The sequence below is a fragment of the Octodon degus genome, unplaced genomic scaffold (genome assembly GCF_000260255.1).
Source record: "Octodon degus isolate 3935 unplaced genomic scaffold, OctDeg1.0 scaffold00096, whole genome shotgun sequence".
Lineage (NCBI taxonomy): Eukaryota > Metazoa > Chordata > Mammalia > Rodentia > Octodontidae > Octodon > Octodon degus.
The window spans coordinates 4,869,623-4,885,806 of record NW_004524672.1 but is presented as its reverse complement, the minus strand read 5'-3'; positions in this window follow the sequence as shown (position 1 = coordinate 4,885,806).

Here is a 16,184-nt window from a genome sequence, read left to right as displayed (position 1 = left end):
ATATATATATTTTTTTTTACAGTACTGGGGATCAAGCCCAGGGCCTCATGGATGTTAAGGATTTGCTCTTCCACTGAGCTCCATTACCACCAGTCCATTGTATCTGAAATACAAATATCACTGGTTGGGTTTAGCATCAAAGGGAAGATGCCAAGAAAGATCAGCCAACTTGAAAACAAACAAATCAATGGAAATCATTCAAGCTGATAAAAAAATAAGATCTGAAAAAATAATAACTGAGCCTGAAAGACCAGTGAATCAATAACAAAGGCTGTACCAAGTTGTTACAGGAGTCCTAGAATGAAAGAAGAGAAAGTGTAAGATGGAAAATGGTTTGAATAAATAGTGCCTGAGTCTGTTGAATGAAAAATTTATATTGATCAAGCCAGATTAATGCGAGCAGAGTGCAACCTGGCCATATCCTAGTTAGGTGAAAATCAAAGATAAAGACAACATCATAAGAGCAAAGGAAGCCATGCATTGCACACAACAGCACGAGAAACAAATCCTCGCTAACTTCTCATCCACAACAAGAGAGACCGGACTGCCTGTTTAAAAAGTGGCAAAATAATTTTTTAAAGTCAATGCAAGGTTTTTATGTTCTGCAGAAATAACCTTCAAATACCAAGATCAAATAAAGATATTTTTGAGATAAAAACTAAAAGATATAACTACCTGCAGATCCATGGTACTAGAAATGGTAAAAGAAGTCTTTCAAGTTGAAGGGAAATAGAACCAAATGAAAATCTAAATCTCCAGGAAGCAATACAGAGCATCAGAATAGGTAAATATACATAAGTATGTAGAACAAAGTTTTTCTTCTTAATTTTAAAAAATACATGACAGTTTAAAAAACAAACTGATGCTGACATATGAAGATAGATTGAATTTTTCATGTCTCATCTAAATGTAGATCATTAAAGGTCATTAGGTTTTTCCTTGCATCAAACTGACAGTTGGATGTAATGTGATTATTATTTTTTAAAGTTAAATATACATTTTCTCTCAGTGTTCATCATTCATTCTATTTGACTTTCTCCTCCCTTTTGTAGAAAAACACATCTAGAGCTGATAAGTATAGCAGGTTTCTAGCTGAATTGGACTATTCTCAGTATTTCTCTTTTTAAAAGATAGACATTTCCCTAATTGGATTTTCATTGTGAAAGATTGCTGAGTTGCGAGTCAATAAAGTAAAAAGTGATGAACACTCTACTGTATAGCTAGAGCTCCTAAGTTTCAGGAAATGTAATTTGTTCATTTACTCTGTTTATTTTTAAGTTAAAGAAAAAGTATTATTCAGATAAAAGTAAAATGCACAAGTAGAAAAAAAAATATTTATCCTCCTCCCAAAATGATCATCTAAATATCCTCCAAGAGGAAAAGTATAAATTTAAAATTTTAATGACAGATGGCTTGAATTATTGGTGAACAAAAAAAAGAAACTACATGCTATTAAAATTAAAGACAAAAGTAAACAAAATAAAAATGTAAGTCATAGTGTATTTAGATTCCTTTAACCATAGAAATAAATCAAATGAATCATCTTCCCTATTCTCGCTTTTGCCTACTCAGCATTGGTATAAATGGCCCCTCAATGCCCAGTATTCCTAGATGAGCAATTAAACTCTTCATCTTCTGTTTCAAAACATTTTCCTCTCCCAACTTTATACTCCATGGCATGACCATCTTCTTTGTCACTGAATTTCCAAATTTAAAATGCCTGGACTGCTTTTACCCTCTTAAAAGGATTTATCTTGTCCTGAACAATTTTTTCTTTGCAGTCTTGGAAGCTCATTTTTCTTTTTCCTTGTCCCTACTTGAAATCTAATTCAGACTACAAAAAGGAAAAGAAGAGAAAGAAAAAGGAAAAGAAACAGTTAAATAGCTTAGAGCCAGGAAGCCTGGATTTCAGGATGAGGGGTTCAGACCCAAAGAAGATGCTGTCTGTGTCTTAATGATAACTGTTGTGTTCTGTGTATTTAAATTATTTCATCTGATTTTTACTACTCCACGAGGGGAGTATTATAATGGTGATTTTTCCCCTCATCTTAGAGAGGAGACTAAGACATACAGAAATTAAGCTTCTTTTCCAGATAATACATTGCATTGTGTAAGAAAGGTGTCTTAGAATAAGCCAAGGCTGAGGCTAACGCTTGTGTTCTAATCAAGGTATTGCCGTCCAAAGCCACCAACTGAGGCCACTAAGTATTTTCATGACATCATTGTGTCTTTATTCCAAGGCAAAACCTTTGCAAAGCAATTAAGCTTGGTGTTCAAAAATATGGCAGACATAGAAAGGCATTTAACAGATCGATGCTTGGTGCTTGGGCTCTTGTGCTGTGTTCTCCTTCACCTAGAGCTATAGAGAAAGGATGAAAATGGAATCTACCCAGCTAATTGGCAATACTTTCTGCTATAAAGGGAAAATCTATTTGGAGTCCCTGTGGGCCCAGCTTCTGCCAGGTTGGCTGTAATTATTTGTAGTTTCTCTCCCTTCTACCCATAAGGCCATTCCTATCCATACGAAGAAGTATAAAGTGCAGAAAGGTCAAAGCTACTGGAGTTGAAAAAGCCTGGCCCTTCTGGCATTGGAAAGAGATGGAAGAGCATTTGCTGTTGTGGGTGCCAGTGCCACCGACACAAAGTGCTCACTTGGAAGTGCAAAGCTACAGTGACCTCAGGGCCGGAGGGAGGGGCTGTGGTCCTGGTGCCGCCATTAATAGCAAGTTTTGCTTTGTATTTTGAAATTTATGTCCTTAGCATAGAATTCATCTTCAAGTCTGCCTAGGTCCTGGGGTGGCCCCTCCCTAAATCTGATTGCCCTTCCAGTACAGATTGCAAAGAGGCTCCCACAGGCAGACCAGCTCAGCCTAGAGGATAAGGCAGAGTTGCTCTTCACGGGAGCCCTGGGCTTTCTCACTGAACCATCTCTTTGTCCTCTGAGCCACCAGGGTCCACAAGCAACTTTTCAGCCAGAGCCACAGCTCACAGAGCCATCCTCCTGTGTGGACTTGGCAGGATCCATGGTTTCCTGCCTGTCAGGATCCATGCCGGCTGGCACCAGCATGAAAATTCTTTTTAAAATTAAATGTGTCTGCCAAATTAATCCCAGTAAGTTCTATGTGACCTTGCACTGAGGAAGGCTCATGAAGAAGGATACCGCAGTATTAGCATCCCTGATCTACCATAGAAATCTTCTTAGGAAAACAGTTGCTTAGAATGTCATAGAATAGCAATGGCAGAGGTAGTCTGAAAGACCATGCTCTGCCTAAGAGATCGTCCCATCCCATTATTTTATTGTACAAGTGCTTGGTATAAAGAAAAACAAAATTCTTCAGAATATGTGGGTTACCTGAAGCTTTCCTCTTAGCTGAAACATAAAATGGAAATACTATATGATGTCTGTAATTTGGTTTATGAAATAAAATAATCAATGTATATTGATTTTTGAGCCCCTTAAAATAAATCCCAGTATAATTTAACCCAATATATCTGCTAAAGGTAACTCTGAAGAGCTCTTTATATAAAGTTCCTTTCTCTTTTTTTTTTTTTTTTGTATGTATTTGGTACAGGGTCTCATTGTGCATCTTGGACTCGTAGTGATCCTCCTGTTTTCAGCCTTCCCAGCACTGGGATTACAGGTGTGCACTACCATGTCCAGTCTTGGTGGCTGGCTCAAGGCACCCAGGGTTGGGGCCGGCACAGCAATAAAGTTCTTATCCACACCATTCCCAAATGATTCGAACTTCTCCTCTGGCAGGACTGATCTTCCCTCCACCATTGAATTAAGTAGGTTTTATTGTCTTGTTTTATTTTGGTTTTGTGCTAAGGATTGAACCTAAGGCCTTCACCTTGAGTTACAACCACAACCCTTGTTGTGGCAGTTGTTGCTGTTGCTGCTGCTGTTAGTTGGATTTGTTTGGTCTTTTTGTTGTTGTTTGTTTGTTTGTTTGTTTGGAGACAGGGTATTGGTAAGTCACTCAGTCGTCAAGAACTTGAGATCCCCCCTGGCAAGCGCAAGGACCTGAGTTCAATCCTAGATTCCGCAAAAAAAAAAAAAAAAAAAAAAAATTCCGAAAAAAAAAAAAAAAAAAAAAACAGAATTTGAGATGCCCCTGCTATTTTCTCCCAGAGCACTGAACTGCAGACAAAGTCTCCCCTTTTTCTAAACTTTAACTCATTCTTCATGCTTTCTCCATAGGTTTTAGCTCACTGCCTGTGCCATATTACTGTCTACATCTTGACTACCCTATTTCCATGCTCTTACAACTAGGTTAACATTTAAGAGGCTAGTGAGTTCCTATAGCTTAGATTTTTGGCTTCCCAAGTCAGTTAGACTAGGGGGAAAAAAGCCATGTCCAGTGTGTGAGTCCAGCATTTCTACTCCTGACAGCTATATGCACCACGTCCATAATACTGTTTGCTACTTACTAAATGAATGCCCTCATGTTATCACGACTTTTGACTTCTTCAGAAGGCTGATGACATTAAAATCTCCACTTTAAAAATGAGCTCATCACTAGGTAATTTGCCCGAAGTCGTACAATTAGAAACAGTATAGCCAGAACTTTAGTCTCAGTGTTCTGTTATCAGAAACCTCATTCGCAAACAACTGCAATGCTATTTGGCCTATAACCTTAAGATGGAAAATAATTTGTGACCAGATTTATTAGAAGGTTTTGCCATGGTGTCATGGTTTGGGATTTTTTTTTATAAGATTATTTTATAATAATCCAAAGAATCGTATACAGAGTCAGGGGCTTTGCTGATTAGCTCAGTTGTTTAAACTTCTTGCTTGGGCAAACCCAGTCAGGCCTGGGGGACTGCGGTTCGACCAGCAGCTTCACATGTGGCACCAGACCTGCCCTTAGGACAGCCTGACACAGCCAAAAACAAACAAACAAACAAACAAACAAAACCTTCTCATATAAAAAAGAGTTCAGAAAATCCATCCACATGCTATAGATCAAAGAACCCATCTGGGGCCAGGGAGATAGCTCAGTAGAATAAGCACTTGCCTGGTAAGTGCAAGGTCCTGAGTTCAATCCCTGGTACAAAAAAAAAAAAAAAAAAAAAACATCTGAGGGCCTGAATTCTAGCAGCCTGCATGAGTCCAGATGAAAACCTAAAGCCCTTAACGATGCCTCTCACAAGGCAAACTGGAGGCCTAGAGCCCACAACAATGTCTCATGCAGGCCAGCTTCACTGACCTGTACTCGGAAGGCCCAAAGGTCAGCAGTGGAAGCCAGAAAGTCAGTGCCAGTGGGATGAAGGATCTGTGCTAGCAGGTCACGGGATCTAAACTAGAGCCAGGAAGCAATGCTCAAGGTAAGCACCAGAGCGCCCCCAAAGGTACTATAGCCATCCTCAGCAACAGTGGGGTCCCAAGCTCCTCCAGCAATGAGGAAAGCTGAGTTCCCATCACAAATGCCAATGTGACAAGTTTCTCCAGGAGGTGGAGCAGTGCACCATCTTCCCCTCTGGAACCAGGAAGTGATGCTCAAGATGAAGACCAGAGCTCTCCCAAAACAAACTGTAGCCATTCTCAGTGACAGTGAGGTCCCAAGCTCCTCCTCCAACAAGAACAGCCAAGTTCATCAAGAAAGCCAGCATGACAAGGTCAACCAGCAGAACAGCCCAAGAGAACTAGCAGTTTCCAGCAGCTTCCAAAAGCTCCAACATCTTCTCCAAACAGCTTCCCTAACAGTTAACTAACTTCCCTTTCAGTCAGTTTGAAAAAGGGGTTCACCAGTGAATGGGAAGAATAATAGAAAAGAATGGAGAAACTGAGGCTGGGTACTAGAAAATAGGATCACTAAGTCACTAAATAACATTACTCCTGATAGCCCATCGGGCACCACCTGTAATCTCCATATTGAACTGTACATCCACACACATTCCTTCTCCAAGGCTGCTTAGTCTCACATCTTCTCTGAAGGGTCTCTAGATAGTGTTGTATGATAACAACACTCCCTTACAGCCCATAGGTTTGGAGACCTTGTGACCACAATGTTAGGGCCCCACAGGGGCACTTCGCAGCTGCATGAATGAATCTCTGAGCTTTGATTTATCCATCAGAAAATGCAACTAATAATGAATGCCTATCATTCTGGTCTTCTAAATTCATACTGCTTGTCATGACATATGAATTACTGCCATACTGTCTCTCAAGTAAATGTTTGGTTTTTTTTAAATAATAATAATAAATGAAAACAAGAGACAAGAGAAAAAAAGTCACAGGACTGTCCTGCTACAATGCTGTATAAGGTTAATGCATAGGGTTAGATTTCTAAACTTCTGTGTAAAAATATGTAATTGTTAATTCCTTTTTTTTAAATATTGTTTTATATTTTTAATTTTTTCTTTATATTCTGTAGGGACTTAAAGGTTAACATATCAGTATTTGATGAAAAATACCTGTTCCATGTTATGCCTAAAATGTTTGATATTCAGCCAGATAGTGAGGTTAAGCTCAACTGCCTATGTTGTAGGGTAATAACAATAAGCTTCTCTTTTGGAGGGTTAACAACCTCAGTTTGCTGACCAAAAACTAGAGAAAAAGAAAGGCTGCAAGGACAGCCAACATTTTGGCCTTAGCCTTTCAAGATCAGTGAAGATTCAGGACATAGGAGAACTTGTACTGTAACATCATTGTAACTCAGTTGTGTCCCAAATTTTCTGATCAAGGAGATTATAGGGCCACAAAGGAAAGTGATTGATGATGTAGAGTGTGCCTAAGGAGAGTCATATGGAGAGAAAACATTCTCTCAGGCTTTCACAGAGAGCAAATTGGTCAAGCAATGGCCGTGACTCATCCACATGGCTGACACTGACAAAGGATCTACAAACTGCAGTACAGAGTTTCAGAATAAATCCTGAGGGGATTTGACTGACCTTATCAGATACAAAAGCTACATTTCTTGTTATACAGGTCTTGCTTTATCTTGGTCTTAACCACCGAGTATAAACACAAAGTATAAAAAATAAAGCCATTTTAATATGCTGAGCTGTAAAAAACTCAAGCCAACAACTTCAGACATTGACAGTCTTGCAGGAAACCCACTGCTATTATGGACTACTGGACTATATTGGAATATTTTGTTGCATTCATGCACTTATAATATTTAAATGACAATGGAATACCTTTTTCTAACAAAAAAGGGGATACAAATGAACAACCATTTTGTATCTGTATATTGAAAAAAGTTACAATAGATATACAGCTACATTGTCTTGATTCAATGAATAGAAAGATTTGTTCTAATATTATTTGTGGACAGGCTATCATGTCTGCATCTTGTACAATGAATAAGCATTATGACAACAATATGCAACGTATTAAGTATTGAAACTGTCCTACTAATCGGTTCGGAAACTGTCTCATTGCTATTTGTTTCTCAATAAAATTATTTTTTAAAAAAGTATCCAGCAATACAAATCCCAGGATTATAATGGCATTTAAGTATTAAGAAATATATAGTATAATGAAAAAATAATAATATCTATCAAGAGGATTGTGTAAGTAAGAGATGGGAATATATAACAAGAACACAGAACCAGTCTAACTGTATCTAAATATTCGTCCAGAACTTTCTGATGAAAATATGAGTCATCCGCTGTCACCATCGAGCTGTGCAGTTGGCAGCCACTTCACCACCCATTCTGTGTGCAGCTTTCACAGGAGGGAGGTCTGAACCAAAGACTTTACATTCATCCAGGATACCAGCCTCCTGCAGAGGGAACAGAAGCAGGCTGAACAGGGAGGGCTCGGTCCATTGCCTCGGTTCTTCTGCCCAGAGATCTGAAGGATGAATGAGGATGAACTTCAGTGAGAGAAGCAGAGGAAGAAGAATGGATGGTGAGTGCTGACACATTCATTCGTAGAATTTGAGACTAGAAAAGGAGGTAGTACCAATGTGCCAGAATAATAGTAGATGCTTTACTTCGATAGATTATAAATAATGCATTCAGAACAGGGAGGGACAAGGAGGTAGAATGAACGAGTGTCCAGGGGCCGGGGTTCACTCCCCAGGCCTGCTGTGCCGGCTCTGCCCCCAGGGCGCGCTGAGACAGTGATTGAGATTGGACATGGTGGCGTGCTCAGAATCCCAGCTCTTGGGAGGCTGAACACAGGCGGATCACTATGAGTCCGATCTATGTAGTGAGACCCTGAACACCCTGTAGACCCTTCCCTAAAATACAAAAAACAAAAACAAACAAAAAAGAATGAATGAATGTCAATTAAGTTCATGGATTAGGCAGTCGGTACGTGCCAAAGGTTATTATTCAAAACTCACAAATGAAATTTCCAAACAAAACCCACAAATCAGATTGTAAAAGACTAAGTGAAAAAATTGAAGACTAGAAACATTTTTTTATTTTTTAGAAACATTTTTTAAAATGCAATTAACTATTAGAAAAAAATACAAATATTCCTAAATATCAAAATAAAATGATTTTTGGGAGCAACAAAGAATAACACATTACACAGAGAAACACAAAAAACACAGCATACACACATTTATAAAATAATTTGGAAACATGAAGACCAAACACAAAGCTTACACAAAGGTGAATGGACTTAACTCATTTGTTAAAAGACAAAAATTCAACCAAGTTCACAAAGACCTTTATACTATCTGCAAGCAGCATCAAAACCAACGCTATTCAGACAAACTTTAAATGAAACAGGAAAATGAAAATAAAGAAAAAGTAAGATCTAAAATTCTGATATCAGAAGAGAAATTAAGCCATTACACATGGTAAAAGACAATTTTAAATGCAAAGTGTTGACAATTCAAAATGTACAGAAACACACTTACAAGAGGAACAGCAAGCAGGCATACAGTATTTTGTGGCCATAATTCCAGCTAGTTGGAAGGCTGAGGCAGGAGTATTTCCAGTCCAAGATCAGCCTTGGTAACTTAATGAAGCTCATCTCAAAAACAATAAAAAATAGTAATAGGAAGCCTGAAGTATAGTGCATAGTAATATAATGATGTATCTTTTTACTTTTAACAGATGTACTATGACAATGTAAGATATTAACAATAAGGAAAGTGGCTGAAGAGTATATTAGAACTGCCCCTAATATCTTTGTAACATTTTATTTTTTAATTTTAATTTTTTTATTTTTTAATAGATTGGAAATTGAAAATAAATTATTTATAAACATAAATGAATATAACAATAAACACTGTCCAAAATAAAAATGAAGAAAGAATTTACAGATCGGTCATAATAGTTCACTGTGTCAAAACCAAGAAACTTATATTCATATAATTAGAATTCTCAAAGTAGAAAGGAGTAGGCAATAAATATTTAAAGATTTAAAATTTCTGAATTTAGTTCAACTTATAATCATTAAAGCATATACATAAAAATATTAGCTATGGAGGAACAAAATTAAATAGCATCTTATTCCACATTAGAAAGAAAAAAAGGACCAAGTGTGTAAGAAACTAGATTAATTAAAGGACTAAAAGAAAAGATCTGTCCTCTTTGAATTTTATACTTAGCAAACATACCTTTGAAAACTAAAAGTAAGAGTTTCTAGTTATACAAACTTGAAATATTTTAATACCTCCAGAAGTAACATATAGGAAATAACAAAGAGCATCATTCAAAAGGCAAGAGAAGTTTCAGTATGCTCCTGGGTGAACAATAAAGAGCTCTCAATATGATAGCTATGCAGGACTACATAAAAAATATATTCTTTGAACCCTTATTTAAAGGTCATTGCAGATTTCTATGAAGCAGTGCCAATCTTATGTTGGGTTATATACGTATTTTTTTTCCATATTTGTGTGTGTATGTGTGTATAAAAGACAGGGAAGAAGTAATATAAAATCAACAGAAAATGGAAATAGACTTTTTAAAGTTTCTAATACTAGGAGAAGATAACATACAATGTCTTTTAAATGAATTGTAAGTCAAAGTTATAGTATAAATCTTAGAACAAAAATTAAGATTAAGCAATATTCAGAAAATTAAATACTAATTAATTAGAAATTAAATGTTTCAAAACAATTGAACTAAGAAAAACTTTTCATGATAGTAACTTTTTAGAAATATAGTTATTTCAAAATAGATGAGAATATATTGGCCAAATAGTACAAAACTTCCACTTTTTTGATGAAGAAGTTCTAAAGTCTCATGTACAGCTTGATATCTTAGCTAGTAATAATACATTGCATACTTAAATTTCAGTAAGGCCATAGAACTTAAGTTTTCTCACAATACACATAAAAAGTGGTAACTGTCTGGGGATATGTATAGCTCAGTGGCACAGTGCCTGCCTGGCAAACGCAAGGTCCTGAGTTTGATTTCTGGTACCAAAATAAAGTGGTAGGGGCTGGGGAGATGGCTCAATAGAATAAGCGCTTGCCTGGCAAGTGCAAGGGTCTGAGTTCAAGCCCTGGCTCCACAAAAAAAAATAAAGTGGTAACTATCACAGTCAATGAATATGCTCAATAGCTTTATCGTGGGAGCCATTACATAAGGTTTACTTATATCAAAACACCATGTTTTAACCTTAAGTCTGTATAATTTATTTATTTATAAATTATACCTGTATAAAATTTTAGAATATTAAAATAAATATAAAATGAAATTTTTAAACTGAAAAACACTTCCAACAGTTATTGGATTAAAAAAAATACACAACTGAGCTATCAGAACTTGTAAAGATTAGTGATCACGAAAACACTACGTTTCAGTATCTATGCTAAAGCTTTATCACAAGTGAATGCGTAACCTTAAACTCTTTGTTAGTACCAAGCAAAGAATGAAAAAGTAAGCCAAGTTCCCCACTTACAAAGCTCAAACACAATAAAATAAACCAAAATAGAGTACAAGGTACAAAAGAAGAAAAACCAAATTCAGAAATCAACAAGAGACTATAAAAACAGATCTAACTAATAAAACAAAATATTGATTTTTAAAAGGCAACAAAATTTCAAAATGTACTAGCTAACTAAGCCAAGTGAGCAAAGGCAGAGAAGACATAGATACATAAATTAATAGCACGGGGGCAATAATCATTAGATAGGAGAATCTTGTTCATGAGACCACTTTGCAGGCCTTTATGAAACTACATCTCAAACACTAGATGAACTGGTAAATTGTTTAGTTTACCAAAATGGACCTAAGTAGTCATACAGTTCAAAGAAATGAATTTCTATGGAAGAAATAAAGTTCTTGAATTGCTGGTGTAAATTAAAATGTTAAAATTAAAAGAAAAGAAGAAACTTTTAATTTTTTTTTTTTTCCAGAACCGGGGATTGAACTCAGGCCCTTGTACGTGTCAGGCAAGTGCTTATTCTACTGAGCTATCCCCCCGGCCCCCAGAAACTTAAAAACAAGAAAACGAAGCAGAGCTGAGCATTCTATTTCACTCCTATTCTGACATCCTCCCACTTTCAGTGACTTTTATTCTCATCACTCTTCTCTCCTGCTTCCTTCTCTTCTCATAAGCTATTTATTTAGGTTGAACTCTGAGAAGAGATTTCTTACGTAAACTTTTCCTTTGGGCTTCCATACATATTAAAAAATCTGCCAGTAACTTCATCAATAATGTAATTTCAGTTTATTGTTCTAACATCTCATCACAAATGGTAAATATTCCTTTGATATACTCTTCTGAGAAAATAATATTCCTGCTTGAAATATTAATTTGTCAAAGGCTAGGAAAAAACTCAATCTCTAGGCAAGTAATTTCACCCTGCAGGCTGTATATCTCTTTACAGTCAGACTTTATGAAAGTCTTTCAGACTTATGAAAGTTTTACAGTTGGTCTTTGAATTCACACTTGCTCTCTTTCTTTTCTGAATTATTAGATTACCATTTCAGGGCTGGGCAGTCTCCCCTCAGAAATATATCTGCCTTTTATAAACCACTAATTGACTGAGCAAAGGAATGGGGGGGCTCTAATTTTGCCATCTCTGAAGATGCTAACACCAATGTGTGATTTATTATTTAATCCGGATTCTGTCAAGCTTCCATCTGGTTTGCTAAGAAGCCCTCGAGGCAAACATGGGCCCCAACAATCAGAAGTTGCCCACCTTCTGTCCAGCTCCTGGTGAATAAAAGTCATTCTTTTAATTAAAATAATAATGAAATTTCTCATAAAGTGGCCATTCCACTGCTGTTACTTAATGTTGCTTTTCTCTTGAATTTACCTGCCGTATTTGTTCTTGAGCCAGATTCTTCAGAATGAACTGCAGGCTGACTGAGCCTGTGTTTTCCCATTTATAGATTTCAGAGCAAAAGCAGAAATTCTCTTTTAAGTGTTGCAAAAAACAAGCCTTTTTCCTACCTGGGTTATCATGAGAGACTATACAAAAGCCAGATGAGACAATGTGTACTTATACCTCAGAAAGTTATGAGGATTTTTTAAAGCAAATATTCTAAAAACAAGCCAATCATGGTGTGCGTGCCTATAATCCCAATACTCGGAAGGCTGAGGGAGGATTGCTATGAATCTGAGAATAGCCTGGGCTACATAGTGAGCTCAAAAGCAGCCTGAACTACATAGAGTGACCCTGTCTCAAAATACAACACTGATACTACTAGTAATAATATTAATTAATTAATTAATTAAAAACTCAAGGATGCTGAAAAGTTTCTTGGTTTTATCTTCTACTTACTTTTATTCATACGTGGTTTCTTTTTCTTCCCAGATAAGCATTAAGACAAATTTCATCTGGAATTATTACCTCAATTTACATTCAACTGAGGCCAGATATGGTGATGCATGCCTGTAATCCAGCATTCTGGAGGCTGAGGCAGGAGGATCTCAGTAGCTTGAAGACTAGCCTGAACTACATAACAAGAATTTTTTTTCTCAAAATAAATTAACTGGGAAGAAAATGAAAGCATGGGTGGGAACAAGCACCAACTTTCAACTCAAATAAAGCTGGCTTTTGTATATTTCCATCTCCAGAGAAGAGCCGCAGTAGGTTCAGGTCCACAGTGCTGAGATGCAGTATCACCACGCACTTCCTTACTCATAGTGTGTCCTGCCTGCCAGCCACCCAGGAGAGGTGGCGCTGGGCCTGGAGGACAAGAGAAAAATGAAAGAACGTCCTGGTCTACCAAGCTTGCCATCTCATCAGAGAGAAAGTCCTGGGATGGGGAGACCTGGCGTGTCTGTCTGGGCAGGGGCAGGAAGGCTGCTGAGGAAGGCAGAGGGCGGGAGGCACTGGAGAAGCAGGGGAGCGTGAGCCAGCAAGCAGCTGCGGGTGCCTGCAGCTCCTGGGGCTGTCGTGCGCCGAGACAGGAAGGCGTAAGAAGCAACAATAAGAACGCTACATCTTCTTGGGGTCACATGAACTATACCAGTAATGTTGAGAGGAAAAAGAGAAAGCTAGGTCACAGCACACACTACCTAGCACAGAGTAAGTACAAAATAACCCTGGCTTCTCCTGCTGTCACTTTCTGTTTCCTGCCCCTCTCACTCCACGGCTGCGTTCCTGCCCAGCTGGCCTCCAACGGGCTTCCAGGACAGTGGCCCCTCCGCGCCGGTATTCTCAAAGCCCCTCTGTCAAGGCAGTTTGCCTCGAATAAATAAAATTAATCTGTGGGCTAATTCAACAGAAAATGTGTTATGGCAACTACGGGGCGGGTAACAGTAATGACAGCCAGTGCTTGGGAACGACTCACTGCTGTGCCGGAGACCCTGTCTTTTCACATCAACTTTACAAATCAGGAAATTCTGTATTTATTTCATATTTATTTACCAAAGAGAACTTAGAAATAAAAAGAGGATCAACAATATAGCCAGGGTCAACTATGACAGGTTTTAGCAGCCACAGCAATGGTGGCGGTGGGGGCCCAGCAGAGAAGCAGAGGCAAGGGAACACGGAGAGGATGGAGAGACTCGCAGGCAGGGAGATGGGCTTTTGTTACGGGCAGAATCTGAGGGGCAGGTTCAGGGACATGTAAGGAGCTGATTGGAGGCTCCTTTGTGTGAGCCAGAAAGGTAAGAGGAAGGTGTATCTGGGGCTGGAGTGGGGAAGGAGGAGGAAGTGGTCATTGGGAGGATAAGCTGTTGTTTGGGGGATTCAGCCATGTTGGATCAGGCCATGACAATTCAGCAGTCTGCACTTGGGCAGTAACCTATCAACATACATAGCAAGGGGCAAAGCTGGGCTTTGGGCATAAGAAGTCACAAGAGTGAAAGCAACACTCCACATGGCCCCTTTCCAAACCGACCTTCCCCACATGGCATTTACAGCTTACATGGAAAGAGACAGAAGGATGGTGGAAATGTAGAAAGCAGTCAATAAATAAGCTAGACAGGGCTGGCCAGATAGCTCAGCGGACTAAAACGCCTGCTTAGGCAGAGCACAGCAGCCGAAGTTCAATCCCCAGTGTGCCATGATGCCCGCCCCACCCCTGGGGTGCACTGAGACTGCAACTGAGACTGGGCATGGTGGCCCAGTGTTTGGGAGTCTGAAAACAGGAGAATCACTATGAGTCCAATCTATTTAATGAGACCCTATAGACCCTGTACTAGATACATAAAAATTATAATAAATGAATAAATAATAAATAAGCTAGACAACATCAGTGTATGGTTAACTTTACAAAGGCATTACAGCTCTCCAATGGACAGGATGCAGTAGGGAAAGAAGATCCTTGAGGGAGTGTTTCCAGAAAGGGATTTGAGGGAGACCTGAGAGCTGAGACCTAAGATGGAAAAGAGACAGCTGCACACAGAAAGATCCTCTGCAGAGAAAATCACGAGTGCAAAGATCCTCAGCAAGGAAGGAGATGGGCGTGTTGGAGGACTCAAGACAGGCTTGAGCACAGAGGGGAAAGTGGGCTTGGAGGGCCTGACTATCTGCGCACTTGGTGCTAAGGTGGGTGTCACAGACATCATCTCAAGGACAGCAGGGAGCCAGGGACATAGCTTTTTTCTAACAAAGAACAGAATAAAAAGATCAGATTAATATTTTCAGGATTCCACCCAAGCTTGTGTTTGGAGATATCGGTCACAGGAGAGAGGAGGGAGGGAAACGATGTCATAGTAACTGCTGGGGATCCAGGAGAAGTCACAGTGCTTTGCACAAGAATGCTGGCAGTGCATGGGGAGATGGGCACACAAAATGTGTCCCTGAAAGGGATTCGATGCAATGAGAAGAGCAGAGGAACCATGCCTGATTCCTAGTGGCTGGGTTTAGCTAGCTACACATGGTGGCCCCTTCCAAGGAAGACGACCGAGGAGCGCGGGTTAGGGGGAAGTGATGAGTTTCAGTTAGAGTATGAAGCTAGAAATTCCTATTAGACTTTTAAACTTGTACACATAAACTTGTGGCTTAAAGCTACAGATAGAAACATAAGGGTCCCTGACACGCAGATGGCGTGTACAGCCACAGAGGCCTCCTTAAAAGACACAGGAAGAGAAGAGCTCCCGTTGGGCCATTGTTGCCCTGATTAACTCACTGTGTCGCTGAGCCTCAGACCTCCTGTCTGTTAAGTAGAAGGGCAGCAATCCTGACACCCTTCCTGCCTCAGGCTGGAGAAATGCCGGGCCTGTGTGCCATTTGTCCCATAACTCTGGATCATTGCCCTATATTTTTGGAAAGTAAAGGGATATTTTTGCTCTTTTTTCTAACAGAGTCGCAGAACAGATTGAATGATAACTGAGGTCTTCCTGGGGTAAAACAGAGATGACTTCTTGCGTCTGATTTCAACTTTGCTTCCGCTGATTCCCACCTGGGCTTCTGCAGATAAAGCTCCAGAAAGGCACTTGTTGGCTTTCCTTACAGGATGTTCATGAGAGCAAAGCAGCGAAGTTACTAACCTCTTTATGTAAATCAGATCAATCCGAGTTGGCATCCCACAACATGGAGAATAGGCACAAAGCCGTTCCTCCCAGCCACATAATCATATTTGAAAATTCTCTTTCAGCACCAAGATTTACAAGAACCCAGCAGATCCTTTTGTCAGTCAATCCACAAGCATTTACTGGGTGCCTGTAGGGCGCCTGGTACGAGATGAGGCCGCTTTTGTGAGCAAGCCAGCAGGTTCTCAGCCATAAAAATAGAAATTTAATCACTTGTTCATCCGAGCATTTCCCTTCTGCTTCTCTAATATGCGTTTTTGTGAATGACTAACAGAAGACAAACTGCAAAGACAGCCAGCAAATCCCAGCCTGAGGCCCTGTGAGGAGAATGACT